The sequence below is a fragment of the Gymnoscopelus microlampas genome, assembly GCF_963454915.1.
Source record: "Gymnoscopelus microlampas genome assembly, chromosome: 7".
Classification (NCBI taxonomy): Eukaryota; Metazoa; Chordata; class Actinopteri; order Myctophiformes; family Myctophidae; genus Gymnoscopelus; species Gymnoscopelus microlampas.
The window spans coordinates 39,451,618-39,469,889 of NC_139944.1; positions in this window are offsets into that span (position 1 = coordinate 39,451,618).

Here is an 18,272-nt window from a genome sequence, read left to right on the forward strand (position 1 = left end):
AATTAAGAGCGGAGGAGGAAGGGGAAGCCCCATGTACAGACGAGCGACCGGGGCTGGAGGCGAATAGTGATGATGCCTTGAGAGGATTGTAGTAGTGCTATCTACTCGTCACCAATCCCACCGCATGTGACCATGCATGCGCCCATTGTCCCAGGATGGCTGACCTCTCCTTCCCTCAACCAGGTGGTGTCCCACTGTCCTATAAGCAAGCACACATTATTTGAGGAGATGGGGTTGTGTGTGTGTGAGGGGGGGCTGCCATGGGGACGGAGAAGGAGGTGGCTAGAGTGTTTGAGGTGGAAGGGTGAGAGGAGGGTGGCAAATGTGGCAGGGGATGATGGAGTGCATCAAGCTCTGGGTGCCCCCCCCCCCACACCCTCACCCCGCCCCTCCCCTCCTGCCCCCCCACCCCCCACAGCATAGAGGAAATTAAAGAGCCGTGTAGCAGGAGGAGAAGAGAAGAGGAGGGGGTGATTTAGAGCGTGGCACAGGGGGATGGGGACCCGGCGCATTGGAGTTAATTACTGAATAATGAGGAACAATTTATTGTGTTCTTGTTAGAGACATCAAAATGCTGGATACTGCCTACAGAAAAGGAGCATGCCTCTCTCCCCTTGCACATCCCTCTAAATGCGGTGTTTAACTTGGAGTCATTAAAAGGCCCCTGCCTTGCTTTGCCTTGCCTTAGACAGTGGGGGAGAACAGGTTCCCATGGTTGATGAAGGAACCTACCATACTGTCCTATAATGTCAGGATCTCTTAAGTATCTGTTTGGCTGAATTCAAACCAAGAACTAATGAGAACTGCATTAGCTGCAGATCAATCCCTGCCTTGCTTTTCCTAGGCTTGTGTTGATGAAGGGTAAATCATTACTTCTCCCCCGTCGGCTTTCCACCTCTGCAAATCTGTTGGTGCAACTGTCCAACTTACACAGAGGAGCAAACTGCATGTTTTAAATATGCTTTTGTGGAAATTTCTACCATGTTCTACTTATCATTTAGCTGACTGTATTTATGGTTAAAGAATATGAAAGATTTAATATAATATGCAATTTAATCTACATTTTAACTAATGTTTATTCAACTTGAGACCATCATGCATAGAATAATAAAGTAAAAAATACATATGGAAATGACACAACTCCACTTTATTCTCCACCCGCTAGAGAGAGGCCAACTGTTCTTCTGTTAACAGAGAAGTGTCAGGCTTGCTATCGGTCCATGGTGGAGTGTGTAGCACCCTGACGCTTTGATGTGTTAAATATGGAATCTGACCACAGAACAAAGCAGCTGTCAGCAACCAGCATGTGTCAAAAGCAATCCACGCCAATTATTATTGAGTTTCTGTCATGCATAAGGCTTTGCAGATACTGAGGTGTGTCTTACAGTGTCACAGCAGTAACACTGCCCTCAGACAGTCTCTACAAATAAACATCACAGTCTTCACTTGTCTTCATCAAAAGCCTAGTGGAGTCCATTTTGTTTGATGAATACGATTAATCTTCTATAGGAGGAGGGGTTTGGGAAAAGGTTAATTGATTTGCTGAAGCACAGTGGTGTGTGAATGTGACAATACTATACGGCGACCTAGAAAAAATATGACTTTAACTTTGTCAAAGGTTCTCCACATTAACGGCAACACAATCACTGGGTCACAAATCACATGCTGCAACTTGCGAGAGTTATATGCATTGTCTGGCATGACATTGAGAAGAGTGAGGGTGCTTGCAGAGTGTGTAGTCGTCCTGTGTAGCCCAAATAGATATGTTCCATCTGAGACTGATGCAGTCTTTGGAATGATCCTGCTAGACAGATGAGTGCTACTTGAATGTTAATGAGGGCTCCTTTAGACACGCATAAATTAAATGATTAGATGTCTCCAATCATGCAAGGTCCTTAGGTGTCCCCTATTTATGGCATTTGAAATGTAGCTGCCTTTATTTACGACGTGTCTCCCTGCACCGGATTCGCCACCTGAGCAGCCTTAATGCTTTCAAAAGACGAGTTTTTTAATGACCTGCAAATGAATCATTGTGGCAGAATCATAAGAGAAATGGATTCCCTCCTCGAAAACAAAAGGGGGAATTGTGCCATTCACTGAACAGCATGCATCTAGAGTAAAAGCTGTCATACTGGACGTATGCCATTAAATACAATTTGTTTGTTTCAGTCATGTTGCTAACTGTAAGATACAATGACAAGCCTTCGAATGGGCCTCAAAGAACTGCAAGGTCTGTGGTGCCTCTGGTGTGGTAAGTCAGCCTAATGCTGAACAGAACCTCACACAGAATCCTACACTGATTTTCCAGATAGAACAACAGCTATTTTCATCTTCATGATTGCATTAATTACACCATAACTCATGTCTCCTGGCTCCAGTAGTGTTTTCCCTATAGGAAACAATGTGTCAAGACTTCAACAACGGAGGAGAACAGCACACACACACACTGACTTTGTGCTTCATTAATCAACATAAGAAATCAGCATCTTGCATTATCTAGCTTGATTCCTTTTGTAAGCCAGCAATGTCAGACCCAATATACGACCGGAGTGTGATCCGTTATATTGCACTGTATTCTATTGAAATGATGTCCATTAAGTCGTACCTTTTTTCTAATGAAGATTTTCCAGAGTGTATTCTCATTAATGTAATAATCAAAGAGAGCACTTCTGAGATGCAGCCATGTATATCCAAATAGCTCAGTGTGCCTATGGCCTTCTGATTGAGAGGTAGTAAGTGATTTATTTTCTATTGAATCAGGCCCTTTTTAAAGACATCTCATGGTCCTGAGAAGACCCTTCGGTGCACAGGCAGCAGTAATGAGAAGTGCACAAGTTTGAGACGTCCACTCTCAAGCCAATGTCGAGGCTTTTTGTGGACAAGAGAGAGACAGAGAGGGAGTGGGTGGGGGAGAAATTTCTCTTAAGATTCTCGCTTATTTCCCTCTATTTATTAGGGTAATGAATTTCCGAGTGCAGTGCCAGTTCCACTGAGCCTGCTCCTCGGCCTAATTCTCTGTAACATTTCCTCATTGCCGCTGGGGAACATTATATGAAGGCAGGGCTTACAATGCCATCAATATGCCCAAGACGACAATCGGACGTCTCATAGATATTAATGGAAGTGCAAATTAAATCAAAGTTGGAGTGCAGCTATCGGGGTTATGATCAATGCCTTTTGCACAGTCAGATTTAATATGGGGTTTGTAATTTGAGTATCCAAACAAAATGTGCATCTTAATGGAAAAGATGAAAGTAATCCCACATGGGGAGGAAATAATACATTAGCTGCATTGTAATTAGAGAACTCCGAGTGCAGTGTTTCCCTGGCTCAGTATTAATGTTGAATAAAAGGCTTATAAATTGGCAGTGTGGATGCAGGTTGAGGACATTTGAATTGCTTTTGAGACACCTCTTGAGATGTCAGAGCCAGACATCTATGAAAAACACAATTATACTTTATGTTGGGTAAGTTAACAATAAATGTATTAGTACTGTACCAAAATTAATCATATGAAGAGTAAACTACAAACAAACCTATAATGCTAATTCAGTTGACGTTGATAAGGTTGTTACAACACATGTGTCATTGCAATCACAGTCAACATTGAAAAATTAAGACAAGGTAGATTTCATTTTATGAAATTATTATTGAAAATCAAATAATGTTAAGCCGAGAGACTGAAGTATAACCTACAAAAAGTACAGTAAGTGGAAAATGTTGCTCGTTTAATAATACATGACTGTATGTGCCTATTGTTTGGCACAAGGCTTGCATTCAAATGCCATACAATATCATAACACAGTTTGACAAAATCCTCACAGGTTTATTTGTTGGTAATACAGCTTTCTGAAAGCACACAGCAGCTGTAAAGTCAGCAGGTAGCATGTGTAGAGCAAATAGCAAAACTGGTATTCAATGAATAACACATGAGATGACAAACAATGGTAGATAATGATACCTGCTCCATACAGTAGGCTACCTTCTGCAATTCAACTGATCACTACACTACACAAACATGCATGAGTGCACATGACAAATCACTGATTCAGTGTGACCACTCTGACCAAAATGAAACTCAATGTCAAATATTTAGGGCGGAAAAGTAAAAGACAACCAATTTAAATTATATTTAAATAATGGATAACTTTCTTTCCATGTTCATTTGAAAGTTCATAATATGAAATGACCAGTATTTCCGTGTATGAGTCAAGGTCCCAAAAATGTCGTAGTAGTTCAACAATAGTACTACTGAAAATGGTTCCACTGCTTGCTCATTTTTCTTAAGTTTTAAGTTCTTGATCAGACTGAAACCAACTGAGCTTTGGTTACAATGGCCGGCTGATAATGTCAACCAAATTAGAGCTTTCAACATATATTTAAGTAGATTAGCTATACTGTTGTGTGAACAATGAATGGATCAGAGAGTTGTGATGGGCATGTTTCTCATTAGTTTTTGACCAGTTTAGCATTGAAAATCATGCCAAAGAGAAAATCCTGTACTGGGTCACTGCAGTTGGAGGACACATATAGCAATACTAAACATCACTGGAACACTTAACCACTTAACCATAAAGAAATGATTTTGGGCCTGGACCGCTGGCGTAGCGGTCCAGGCACCTAGGCTCGATGTAGCTTGACAGTGCCTTGCGAGTTCGACTCCCAATCCCGATGGCCTTTGCTGCATGTCACTCCCCATCTCTCTCCCCATTTCTTGTCAGCCTACTGTCCTGTCAAATAAAGCATAAAAGCCCCCAAAAAATCTTTAATTATTTTTTTAAAATAGCCGATCTACAAGCTTACAATGCATCATATTGTAAGCTTGTAGATGCGCTATTTTCAAACAATTGTCAAAATTGTTTGTAAATTGACATGCCCAAAATTGTTGGTGGTTAAATGTTGATGTTTCCGTTTTTGCTGTTGCATACTGTAGTCCTAACTCATAGGCTCAACTCAAATCATATAGGGCAGGGCTAACATTTCATCTTCAAACGTCTCACTGAGTGGCTATGTAACAGGATGCCATAACCATAATCCATCAGTAAAAGTGTATCGATATTGTCAAATGTTAATATGTCATCCATAAACCCCAGGGTCCTCTGTCATCTAGACATAGCCTGCGTAGCACCACATCTTGTCTCGTCCAGTTTTGCGGTATTGACCCAGGTCTCATTGACCATATCACACGGTAGCCATTTTGCTCTTACGCCATGTTCTTGTCTCGCATTTTTTCATCTGGAGAACTGTTTTGCACAATAGTGGCATGTACACAGCGCCCTCACTCTTGAGTGTAATTGCAGCAAAAGGAGGTCATAAATAATAGATTCAAGATCACTTACACCTCACGAAGCAAGCCATAGGGTCTGACGAGAGATCACGCTTTTCCAGCTCAAAATACGGCTTCAGCTCTTCTGGCTGCAGTTTTGAGGGAAACCAAGAGGGCTTTGAAACAGTTTTAGAGCACTACAATGCATTGTGACAACAAAACAGAAGTTTAGCCACTGCCATAATGACATGATTTGTGAACTGCTATCTAAATCAGATTGATTTGCAATAGAAGCACTCTGGTTTACAAACTTTCCCTTGTGTTAAGTTTGTGTCACAGATTTTTACTGTGACCACTTTGCAAAGACCGTTGTGCATCCCACCACTTTAGTAACTGAGCTAATTCAACTGAGTATGAAAAACAAATACACAGAGTAAGATTTTGCTTGAGATGATGTTTCACACTTTGACAATGTGGTGTACTTTAATGTTTAAATAGTCTTATGGTTAAACTTTGCCTTAATTAAACGTAATAATATGGGTAAAAGTACAGTTTGTTAATAGAAGTCCTGGCTGTGTTTGTCTTGAGTCAAGATTCTCCCTGTAGATACAAATGGTCATTGCGCTTCAAAATATCAACCAGTATGGTTGTACATTTGCATTACAATGACTGAACTCTCAGGTATTCCAATCATCCCTTGGCAAGCAATGGTAACAGATGGACATAATTACATTTTTCATACTCTGGAAATATAACCATCCACTATCAAACCACATTTAATTTAATGTACATTTGTATTTATTCATTATTTCTTTATGAATTCATTCTGATCATCTTCCATGTCCAGCTGTTTGCATACTAGAATTGGAGAGGTGTCCTTTTTAATCATAATCTCCCCACATATACATAAAGCAGAGCCCATTGTTATTGCCCCCAGATAATGGCAAATAATGTGTTTGATAACCTCTTGTTATAACTTTGTGTCCTTAGCATTAGCTGCCTGCTTTTAGACTGCCCCTCAGTGGTCAAACAGGGAAACACTTTCCAAATGGCCCAATGAAATGCAGTGTAATCTTGTTCTACAAATGCTGGAATAGTGTGATATTGCACTGGGGGAGAAAAAACAAATCTGAAGAATAAGAATCCCAATAATATCTACTACACCAAAAGTGCATTTGCTGTCTTTCAACAGCTGCAGATAAATAGCACTGAGTAGATGAGATGATCAGATCTCTCACCATATCTTAATGGGATCCTCTCACTCCCCATCCCCATTAATGACCAATCCCCAATTATGTAAATTAGAGTGCGGTCACTAACAGTGAGAAGTTGAGGTTGCTCACATATAAACACCAGCACTGTCTCATTGTGCAGAAAGTGCTAATTGGCCGCTCCTCTGGTATAATTGCAGTGACTGAGGTCATGTCCTCGTCTAACCTCTACTTTAAGTATTGTTTTTCAGCACACAAACAGTACAGTGAGCAATTAATATGGTGCTTGTGAGCACCACTTGGGAAACCAATTCGAATGGGCATGGTGAGAAAGCGCTGGACAGAACAGGTTAATATGGTGCTGAACCACGAGACCTAGAGCAGCACACAGTAGTAGTACATAGCAAGTAAATGTGCAGATAGTGTATCATACATCTCATTACCATCCTGCTTTAGTGGGAATATACACAGTAACTTCAAGTGTACAAATGGAACCCATAGGGTCCATATGGTTCCATTTTTGTATTGTCCCTGGGTTAACGTTGAGGATTTTACTCTGCAAGTGTAATCTACTGTATAAAGCCTGATTTATGCTTGGAAGCGACGTATCGCTCAACAAAAATAACATAATTCTAAAATACCTTTTTCTTTGTTAATTTATGTTTTTGGTCGTGTGATGTCGCTCGATCCTGTTGTTGCCAAAGCATAAATCAGGCTTTAATCTGTGTTAGGTTCTTGGTGTGCTTTTGACTTTACGGGATTTTCTGTGTCACTGTACATCATTAAAGTGCCATACGTTTCACCATTCATCACAAACACAATAATACAGCTTAGCTCTGCTAACCAGTTTATTTCAGTTGTAAATTTAACCAAAGTCATGCACAGAATGTAAAGGCCCTCATAATGTGTATCAAAATATGGAAGACAAATTCCTCTTCAAGTACGCCCTGCACTGGCGGTTTCAGTGCTGGTTCAGGATAATCAGTAATATCTGTTCCGCATAATCATTTTCTATTAAAACATACTGTGCAAAGTGTGAAAATAAAAGAACGTACAACAGATGTCAGGGCACCATCTTGACAGAACAAATGGGATGCCTTTAAAGGCTTTCATTTGGATAATCAAGTCTTTAATGAAATTAACATTGTGTAATAGCAAGATTGGCAGAGTTCACTGTTTCATAAAACAGTAGAATGATGCAAACCAAATAAACACTGGTCCCAGGGGACGTTTCTGCCAATCTAGATGCACCATACATTAATGGAGAAAGCCAGTGCATTCCTTTAACATAATGATAATGATGGTGAACTTGATTTATAATGAGCTTTCATAAACGGGTTTATAAAGTGCTTTACAATAGCAAGATCAAATACAGCCATATGGAGAGAAGAAAACAGTAAATTCAAAAGAAAAGGAGAAAAAAAACAATCAATTAACATCAATTTAACTAAATTAAGACAAAATGAATGTGAAAAGGTAAACAAGACAAAAGCTGATGATATGAAAAGACCTTCACATAAAACTAGCTTTTCAGAAGGTTCTAGAAGTACCAGTTAACTTACTGTCCCAGTGTGACTGTATTGTACTATTCACCCTTAGCCAAGACCTGTTCTGAATGGACAGAATATGGGTGCTGCCAATCCCCAAGAGAGTAATATCAGAGTCCCTCTTCTCCTTCCACCCTCCTCTCCGCCACAGACTTTGCCCACCCTCTATGACTAAGTTATGCCCTGTCATGTAGTCAGAGGCATCAGATGCCAAGTAGACCACTGCAGCTCGCAAGTCTGTCACTTGAGCCAGTCTACCAGCAGGGATATCTGACAGCCAGCACTGCACCAGAGGACTCAGACTCTCCGAGTGGATGAGAGGGGTGTCAACAATCCCCCTGAAAAGCTAGACAGGAAGCGAGAGCAAGGGAAGGAGAGACAGAGATGGAGAGGGGAGAAAAAAACAACAGGACAAAATCAGAAGGCATCACACTTCTAAGACAGGAGTGGCAGTGTTGTTTTAGAGCCACCACGTCGGTGACAAAAATATACCCAATTATGTCTTGAAGAAAAAAGGCATCTGTGTGGCAGTAGTGATGATATTTACAGTGGGATTGGCACCTTTTAATGACTGGCACATCTCAGGAAGTGCCAACGGGTATAAGTAGAAATCTAGTGTAATTTGCTTCGAGCTGATGGTTAAGCACTTATTATAGGCATTGCCCTGACAATCCTACACTGATCTCAGACTGAAATATGCTTGAGCTTCTTTTGATGCTGAGAAACCGTGCTTGAGCAGTGCCTACAGGTATAGCTACTACATTTGATACTGTCTCCCTCTAGCTCTGGGCCTGGCGACATTGTCTAATAGCTCAATGTCAACATGAGTCAATCATAACCAATGCTGTTCTCTCCGCTTAATAAATGTATCACAGGCCCATCATTTGAATAAACATGTCAACATACCTGTGTCTAATTTAGCGACGACTTATGACTTTCTGCACAATTGATGTGACAGTGACTAAAAGCCGTGCAGGCCTGAATCATCTTCCACCGATGTAGTCCTGTGCCTTGATATGGAATTCCAACATTTGGCTAAATTAGCACTTCCAAGGAGCATGTGACACCTTGGTTAACATATTCCACCTCAATTATATTTCTCTTCAGCTGCCCTGTTATCTGGAACCTTTCCTGGCAATCAGGGGTGCTGTTTTCCCTCAGCCAATTTTCTAGATAATGCAGCTTATCACCGCTGCGGCTAAAGTTGCCAATGGAATCAGGCTGCAGTCAACCTCGCGCGCACTAATTGTGTCCCTTTTTTATGCATATTTACCGACTGTCACTTCAAAGAAATCAGCAGCCCATTGAGACACCCAGTTAGCGGGAGGGGGGGGGGGGTTTGCTTCTTTGCAAATTAAAATTAGCAAACAAGCTGGCGATAAATAAGGCGGAGCGTGGCGCGTGAACGGGCGCTTTGTTCTGGGGCTGTGACTGGGCCCGGCTCAACCCGCGCCACCGGATGGATTTGCTCAGGGACGGCTGGGGCTAAGGGATGCTCCACTTAACACAGACACACACAGCCCTGCCTCTGTTCTCCTCTTTTCTTCCTGCTGCTCAGCTTCACAGACAAATAGATACAAACAAGGCGCTATTGTTGTGGCGACACTTGGAGTGAGGATGCTAATTTGATTTGCTAATTGAATAGAACAATTAGTACAAGTGTTTGGTTGATTCATCCCTCAAGACGTCATCTAATTAAGCACTGATGCATTGTTTGAGTACTTAAATTAGTGCATCATTCTCAAATGGGGCTCTTCATATGAAAGCAAATACACTAATCACTACTTTGTTGGCAGCTCAATCCGTTACAACACTCGAACATGGACCAGCACATTTTACAACACTCGAATATGGACTGGTACTTTTTGGCACAAGCATGAGAAGGAGACGCTTTTACCAATGCAGAAAACACTCAAAGGTGAGATGCAGGTGATGTGCACTCCTCTGTCAATCCATTCAGCTCTCAGGGTTGTGTACTTTTGACAACTCCAGCCTGTATTGTAGGAAATCTGCTTCTGGGCATGGGGCACTGCAGAGACAGGCACAGAGTGTGAGAAACACTCATTATCACACTATTTCATCAAGATAACATTGTCTAATGATGTGCTGTTGTTTTTATTTAGGAATCACACATTGTAATTATACATTTTTTATTAAAGATCCTGGTTTTACCTAAAAATAAAGAAGGCATTCTATCAGCCAGAATAGAAACAAAACTAAAATACGTTATTTCTTGGAGAAAGCGCAGTAGCCAATATTTTAATTCAAGGCTCTTATGGTTTCTAGTGGATACTACATAAAAGTATCTCCATTAGCTGCTGGGGACTCATGTGGATGGAGCCTTGTAAAATTAATTGCTTGTAATGTCCAGTTATGCACCGTCCTCAGCAACAAAGGCAAGGCGCCATTTGTTTGCCTTGACCATCACAGATGCTGCACGCTGCATGGGATGCTGGGACAGGGGCTCATTTTCCGCTGGTTGATTAATCATCACAATGAAGGCTCCAAGTTACATACAACTTTAGTAGTTAACCCCATCACCCGGCGATCTGACTGCCAAATGACTTTAGAGAGAGGCTGGGATGATGAATACCAGCCAGCTGCAGAGAGGCAGGGACGGATCCTGGGGAGGCAGGCTGGAGCATCCTGCAGATTGCTCACATGAACGGAGGAAAACAGCCAATGCACAGGATGGTGAAGAATTAAAGGTAGTGTAAGTGATCTTTTCAGTTTGAAACAATAGTTTTTTCTTTTATTTTTTGGTCAACATGTTAAAGCTCTATATTATGATAGTAATCATTGCTATAATAATATAGAGTGTTTGTTCAGTAACAGGGCTCTTCCTGTCTTAATAAACAGAAAATACATTTTCATGTGGGTTTCCAGTTTCAGCCAATCAGGAGAGAGTACCCGTTTATCAGCTTACATTTTATAGTCACTTGTCAATTTCACTTGTTTATGCACTAAGTTATCTCTCCTGATTGGATAACATTGGTATCCCGACCTGAAAATGCATTTTCTGTTTACTAAAGAGCTGGAGACCCCTTGAACAAACACTATTCTGACATTTTGCATGTACAAAAAATAAATAAGGAAATGGTAGATCTACAAGCTCACAATGTGTCAAGCGTGTATTTCCACTATTTGTTATAAGATGAAGTATATAGGGCTTAAGTGGTCAATAGACAGAAATAGGCTGGGCCTGCTACATTGTGGCACAGTGAGGGTAATGCGGAGTAGTATGGTGTACGGTTGCGTTGAAAGGTTAGTAGAAGGTGACTAGAAGGTGATGGCAGAGTAAGGAATGTCTGCACTGGCTCGGGTTTGGACTGGGTTGAATAAGGGTAGGCTAGGGCCTCGGAGGAGCAGGCGAGGAGGAGCAGAGCCCAGGGCTTACACGCAGATTGAAGGTGAAATCCGACTTATCAGGACAGGAAACACAGCTCAAGAAGCCTAACAGCACTAATCCTTGCTCGAGACCTGATGATATGGCTCCAAAATACCATTCAGAAAATGCCTTCATCCTTCAAATAAACCTGCATTGATGTTTTCCACCCATGTCTTTAAGAGCAGTAATCCCCAGAGAAGGAAAGGGAGAGCTTCCTCCAAAGCCCTCTTTAACATTCACCCTGCTACTTATTGCACATTTTAAGTGAGAGAAAAAAAACATGCTCTTTATCAGGCACACCCATACATTTTGAATTCTTCTGGGTAGATAAAGAGTTCAAATGACACACACTGACTTGAGAAGGGAGACATTGAGCGGTCTGTTGTAATACCTATTAACATGCGGCTGAGATAGGCATAACTTTGACCATGAGAGTCGCAAATCCCTTTAACCGCGGTAAGGTCATCTTGTAAACAAGATCAAAACAGAATTCAAAACATGAACATATCAACTTGCATGCAAAAAGAAACTACAGTCATGTCCACACAAGTCACTGAATTGCTGGCCATCCTTCAGAAGATGCATGAGATGAGAGAGGGGCTGTGGGACACTCATTCTATTTAGCAGATGGATATGAAGCTGTCATTGGGCATTTTAATTGGGCATTTGCGGGCCCTTTTTGGGCCTCCACTTGGCTAGAACAGGTCCCATCTGATTACACATTATGACAATATTATAACAGATGTCCAGACCAATAAAGTAAATTCCTGAAGGACTGTGTGTAATGTCAGTAATTGATCACTGTTTAATGCTGGCCTCTATTTACCAGCACGCCCCTGTTTTACAGATTGCTCTTGCAGTTGGGACCAGGGTCCATATGGCACAGCGCTTTACTGGCGATTTGACTATACTGCTGATGAAGTGTTGCGGTACCTCTGGAGGAACCTGTTGGAAGTAGAATATTATAATACACCAGCCCTGTGAATTACAAGGTTTTTACTAGGTTCTCAGTAAACTCTGAAAGCATCTTCCGCTGTTCAAACAAGACTGCTGGCACAAGCTTGGGTTTTTTTGCCGATGCACAGGAACCCTCCCTTCCCCGGTTGGACCTCAGGTTGCCTTCCACATCCTCCAAACATCTCCACCGAGAGGGGATGTTTATTATGATGCAAAACCGCCCAGGCAAGACGCAATCACAACACATTGTACTTCCTGTTACACACAGTACGTGGGGGTGGAGGGATCTATAGACTCCAAAAGCTCCATAAATCCTATTCTGAACTTTGTTTTATTTTTGTTTTTTTCCCTTTAGTTTACTTGTAGATGCTGACATGGGGCAAGACCCAGTTAAGTCCAACAACTTTGAAACTGATCTACACTATAGGACATGTAACTCTGTTGATACAAAATAGCTCTCTTGTGGTGTGTACTGTTCTAGCACATACAGTACTGTAGCAGAGTGGTGGAGATGTATTCACTCATCCTGTCCTCCTCCTCCCTGTCTGACTGTCCATGCCAAATGGAGAGATTAGAGGTAGACACAGAGTGGCTCCAGAGAGAAGGTAAGGGATTGGAATCATCACTCACCTATTAGACTGGCGATGGAAGCTGTGTTGATAATCTTGCCGTTTCCTTGCTTCAGCATCACCTGATCTGCTGCCCGAGGCAAGGATCCAGGGGGGAAACAGACACATTAGACAGCTTATTATGACACTGACTGATGACATGCAAACAGATGGGATAGAAAACACATGCATTCGGGGCGCCCTGGTGGTTCCGTCACTTGACCACATGCAGTAACCGCAACGTCGCAAGACTGATATACCAGTTTGGGACCCGATATATATATATGTAATCCATTCTATCCAACCTCACTTTACTGTCACTCCTCATTGTCCAGTTTAAATAAAGCATTAAATATTATTAGTGAATACCACAACATTCAACATTATGGGATCCTGGGCTTGATTGCGCCACAAATCAAATTTTCTAGGATTGTTGATTCATGACAATTGCATTGAGTTGACAGATGTTCATTTTGGAAATGATTGTTGATCAAGCTGATATGGCTCTGATGTGGACATTACTCAAGCGAGTTTGTCAAGGAAAAGTTTTTAAATTAACTCCAGTCGTGTGGACCTGATAAACACCAGTGTGTTTATACACGTTAATATTTCATAGTTCACACTGAGGTAATCCTATTTGGTCACTCTTGAGCTACAATATTTGGTAGCACCATCTGTAATTAGGATATATCCTCCTAACAACTGTGCTTTGGACCTGAAGACAGTTCTTCTTGCTAGATGATTCTATATAAAATAAAATGGTGCTACTAAGCTGGCTACACAGTGGAACTGTGGAAGAAAGACAGCCTGGCAACACATCATGAACGTCCCCCTCAGGTTGACATTGAAGAGTTTGTCCCTCTCCTCGAGACTGGTGTCCTCGCTGGCTGAGTTCATGTTGATTCCAGCATTTCTACAGGTTACATGGATGGCTCCCCATTTGGGGATAATACTACTACGGTATCAATCATCATCTCAATGTTGTCCCGTTTGCTTATGTGTGTTTCAGTTGAAATGCTACTGATACCCGTGTCAAAAACAAAACAAAACCTTTGTTATATCTGCTATGCTCCACAAATGCTTTACTGCAATCACAGACAGGTTCCTGAAAGACAGAATCTAAAAGTTAGTTGTTTTCTTGTGTTAATCATTATTTCATAAAAGAAACACTTAAGGCAGTGGCAGTGACCATCTAGTGGTAGATAAGGTAGAAAATCCTCTGGAAATTTCACTTCGCCTATTTTCTCCTTTAGTAGACTGCCATCTGCTGGCTAAAATAAATTATCACACCAATATTGTCTTCCTTTGCAAGAATCAAGAATCAGCCTCATCACAAAAAAAAACTGATGGTAATGTACTAGATTTAAATTAAAATTGCTATCCTATGGCATCAATGAATGTCATTGCAAAGCTTCTGTAAACGTTAGACTTAAAGAACCCATTAAGACCTGAGGCTGATTCTACAAATGCCTTCCAAATCAGTAATTCTCACACTTAAAAGATTTTTCAAAAATATCCAAGAATAGCAGATGTACGAGTTCGCAGCGCGGCACGAAGTAACACGCTTTGAGCCTCATGTTGATTAAGGTCCACCACAGCCACCTATGCCCGGGCCTCGCCCAGGGCATGAGCAATGCTCGCCCTATGCCCTGCCAGTGCCTACAGTTGTCACATATTAAGCCACTTTGCCATCAAGATGCATCCGGTGTAGGATGGGCCTCATCTTCACATCACGCAATACCTCATCTGTTACTTTGCTCTGACTCATTCATGTGATGTGACAAAGGTATTGGCATATAATACTTATAATACAAAAGTAAAAGTAGGCCTTCTTATTATGCACAATGGCCCGTTTCACAATCATATCATTGGATTGTAATTACTAATACATTATCGTACGTAGGAGATGGGGATCACATTAACTTGACCTTACCATGGACAATGCAGATTAACAACAATAACTTAATTCAAAGTAAACTTAAACTTAAAGTAAGTAGCCCGGAGAGGCTTATTGTCGGTATCAGCCAGAGCCCTGGGTAGATGGATTGCTGAGGTGGAGCGCAACACCTACCATCAGTTCCCAGTACTTACCGCATGACTTTGCACACACAAGTCGACCGTGCTATTCATACACTGAGTTAGCAGTGCCCGGGATCAAACCCATGACTTTATGTCTAATAGTCACAAAAAATGTAATGGTCATCACTGAAAAAAAATGTATACAACTGAACGTAATAGTTACTGAATGTAATGGTGCCACTGATAAGATAAGATAATTGATCCCATGAGGGAAATTCAGGTGCCAAGGCAGCAGCTAAGATACAGATTACAGGTCAAGAAAAAGTACTGTAGCAGGAGAAAAAGACATCACATTAAAATTGGCAAAACATTAACAAAATAAATATACACCATACACTCTCAACAGTCCCTCAGCACGTCGTCGTGCTCCCTCGTGCAGTCACCTGTGATGCAGTTGACGACGACAGTGCCATGCCATCAGAGAACTTCTGGAGGCGACAGGTCTGAAACGGAAGTCACAGGTGTAGACGGCGAACAGGAAGGGTGATAGCTCAGTGCCCTGGGGAGCACCCGTGTTTCTCACTAACACATCAGACCGACAACCCTATAGTCACACGTACTACGGTCTACCTGTAAGATAGTCCGTGATCCATGGCACTATATCGCGGTCGACCCGCATTACTGCAAGCTTCTCTGCTAGCAGGTGTGTTTGGATGGTGTTGAAGGCACTAGAGAAGTAAAGGGACATGGTATCCTGACTGTGTTGTTGTCCTTGGTGTCAAGATGAGGGCAGGCCCTGTTCAGCATCCTCAACCCCCAAGTCCACCTGGTACGCCAACTGGAGGGGGTCAAGGTGGTCATTCACCAGAGGTTTCAGGTGCTGCAGTACAAGCCGCTTGAAGGACTTCATGACCTGTGATGTTAAGGTGACTGGCCTGTAGTCGTTAGGGGCAGAGCAGAGGGATGACATTTCTTGGGTATCAGGACAATGCAGCATGTTTTCCGCAGCTGAGGCACCTTCCCCAGCCTCGGGGAGAGGTTGAAGAGGTCCCTGAACGAGACAGCAAGTTGCTCGGAGTCGGCACACACCCTCAGCGCACCCAGGAGTTGATGACACTACACTCAGTGGTGAGGAGCTGGTGGGTCACCAGTGGTCCCGCTGTCGCCTGGGGCATTTGCTGGTCCCGCTGGTAGCCGATTCGGCCGTTTAGAGTCCACTCCCAGAACTATTGTCGTTTGACAGCGGTGGCTGCGGTGGCCTAGTGGTTAGAGGGGCGGCCTTGATACCGGAAGGTCCCTAGTTCGATTCCCCAATTCATCACATCAATCATGAATCACAGCTGAATAGCCCTTGAGCAAGGCTTCCATGCAGGGTCTGGCTGTAAATAAGTTCCGCACTTAGTCCAACACCCTGGGTAAACAACAAACTTTGCTTTGCTTTGCTTTGCTTTGCTTTGCTTTGCTTTGACACGCCAGCTGCTGGTTGTGAATGATGTTAATGTCCAACCCTCTACATGTCCAGCGATGCACTCCTTTGGAAGTCAGAAAATATTTTAGCATCCTTATATATACTTGCTCCAAGTCATGAGATATCGTTTTCCTACAAAAACAAACAATAATAAAAAAAGCTATAATACAACATAATAGTAGATTAGTACAGAATAGTAGAGAACATAATTTGTCCGCAAATTTTGCAGTTTAGCGCCATACTTGATTTGCAGCATGCTAATATAAATTAGGGATTGCAATGCGGAAACTGATGGCACTGCTAATTCATTTGTGTTTCTAACCAGCTGCGTTTGATAACCAAACCTTTCCCTGTGTTGCCCCAGGTTCAGCTGGTTATATAGCCCAGTTATTTATTTTTATATTTGCCAGTAAGGCAGTAATACTCTATTGTGGAGCTCTAGATTCACACTTATTTAATGGTTCTGCTCTTTGTGTGTGTGTGTGTGTGTGTGTGTGTGTGTGTGTGTGTGTGTGTGTGTGTGTGTGTGTGTGTGTGTGTGTGTGTGTGTGTGTGTGTGTGTGTGTGTGTGTGTGTGTGTGTGTGTGTGTGTGTGTGTGGGGTTGTAGCCCTTGAGTTTGCTTATTTGCAGTGATCTTTAATGTTTTTATGGCCTCCAGTCTTTGAGTTTGCTTAGTTGAAGTTATTTTTTATTGCAGTGTATCTTGTTGCAGTAATCTTATTTCCATCTGAGCTATTCCATGCCTTTCTCTATGGCCCTGTTTTAATCATGCCTAAGATTGGATAGCCTGTGGAGGGTTTTTTGTTGCTGTTGTTGTTGTCTTTTCCTATTGTTTTTATACTAAATAACGTTTTTTTTGTTGCAAAAATTGCCCTCCTGGTGGCACTATAGTAGGGCAATGCTGAAAGGGTGGCATTTGTTCCTCACCATAGTGCGAATGTGCGTGCATGTGCGCAAACGGACGCTGATTTCATGATTTGCGGCATTTTGTTTAACACACGGGCCACTCCTGCAAACTTTAGATGTCAATCTTAGCCTATCAGGATGGAAAATGAAAAATCAAACAGATCCGTCTTGATCACATGACCATAGAGATCATGTGTATCGATCTGTGTGAAATTTGGATAAAATCTGAAAGAGTATTATCCAAAAATGAGTTTTACATAAGTCGTCCTCTTGGTGGCGCTATAAAAGGCAGATGTGAAACATGCAGGGCAAAGGTTTTTCCTTGCACATACAAAGTTTTACACAGATCGGTGCAGTTATAGATAAAAACACAAATCGGCCTGTTATAGCGCTATTGTCTATAACAGGCCGAGAATGTGCGTGCCACATTTCACGGAAATTGCACGCTGTGTTCATGATTTGAGGCATTTAGTTCAAAACAGACCAATCCTGCAAACTTTGGAAGACATTTTTTAACCAATCAGGATGTAATATGAAAAATCGGAAAGACTTGTTTCGTTTAATGACTATAGAGATGCTGTGTACCGATTTGGGTGATGTTTGGATCAAATCTGTAGGAGTACTGTCAGAAAATGTGTTTTGCAAAAAGCGGCCTCCTGGTGGCGCTATTTTGGGCCTGAATTGGCATCCAGGGAGTGGGTGTGCTTGAAATATCCTCAGATAGACTTTTGTACACTCATATTTTCCTATCATATACTGTATATCATAGTGTCATCCTTCAATGGTGAATAGTTCAGAAGTTCTTTATGACACTGACCTTATTGACTTTGACCACCAAAAGTGCACCATATGTCAGATACTGAGTTAGAGATCTATATGAAGAATTCTCCCACCTTTCTTC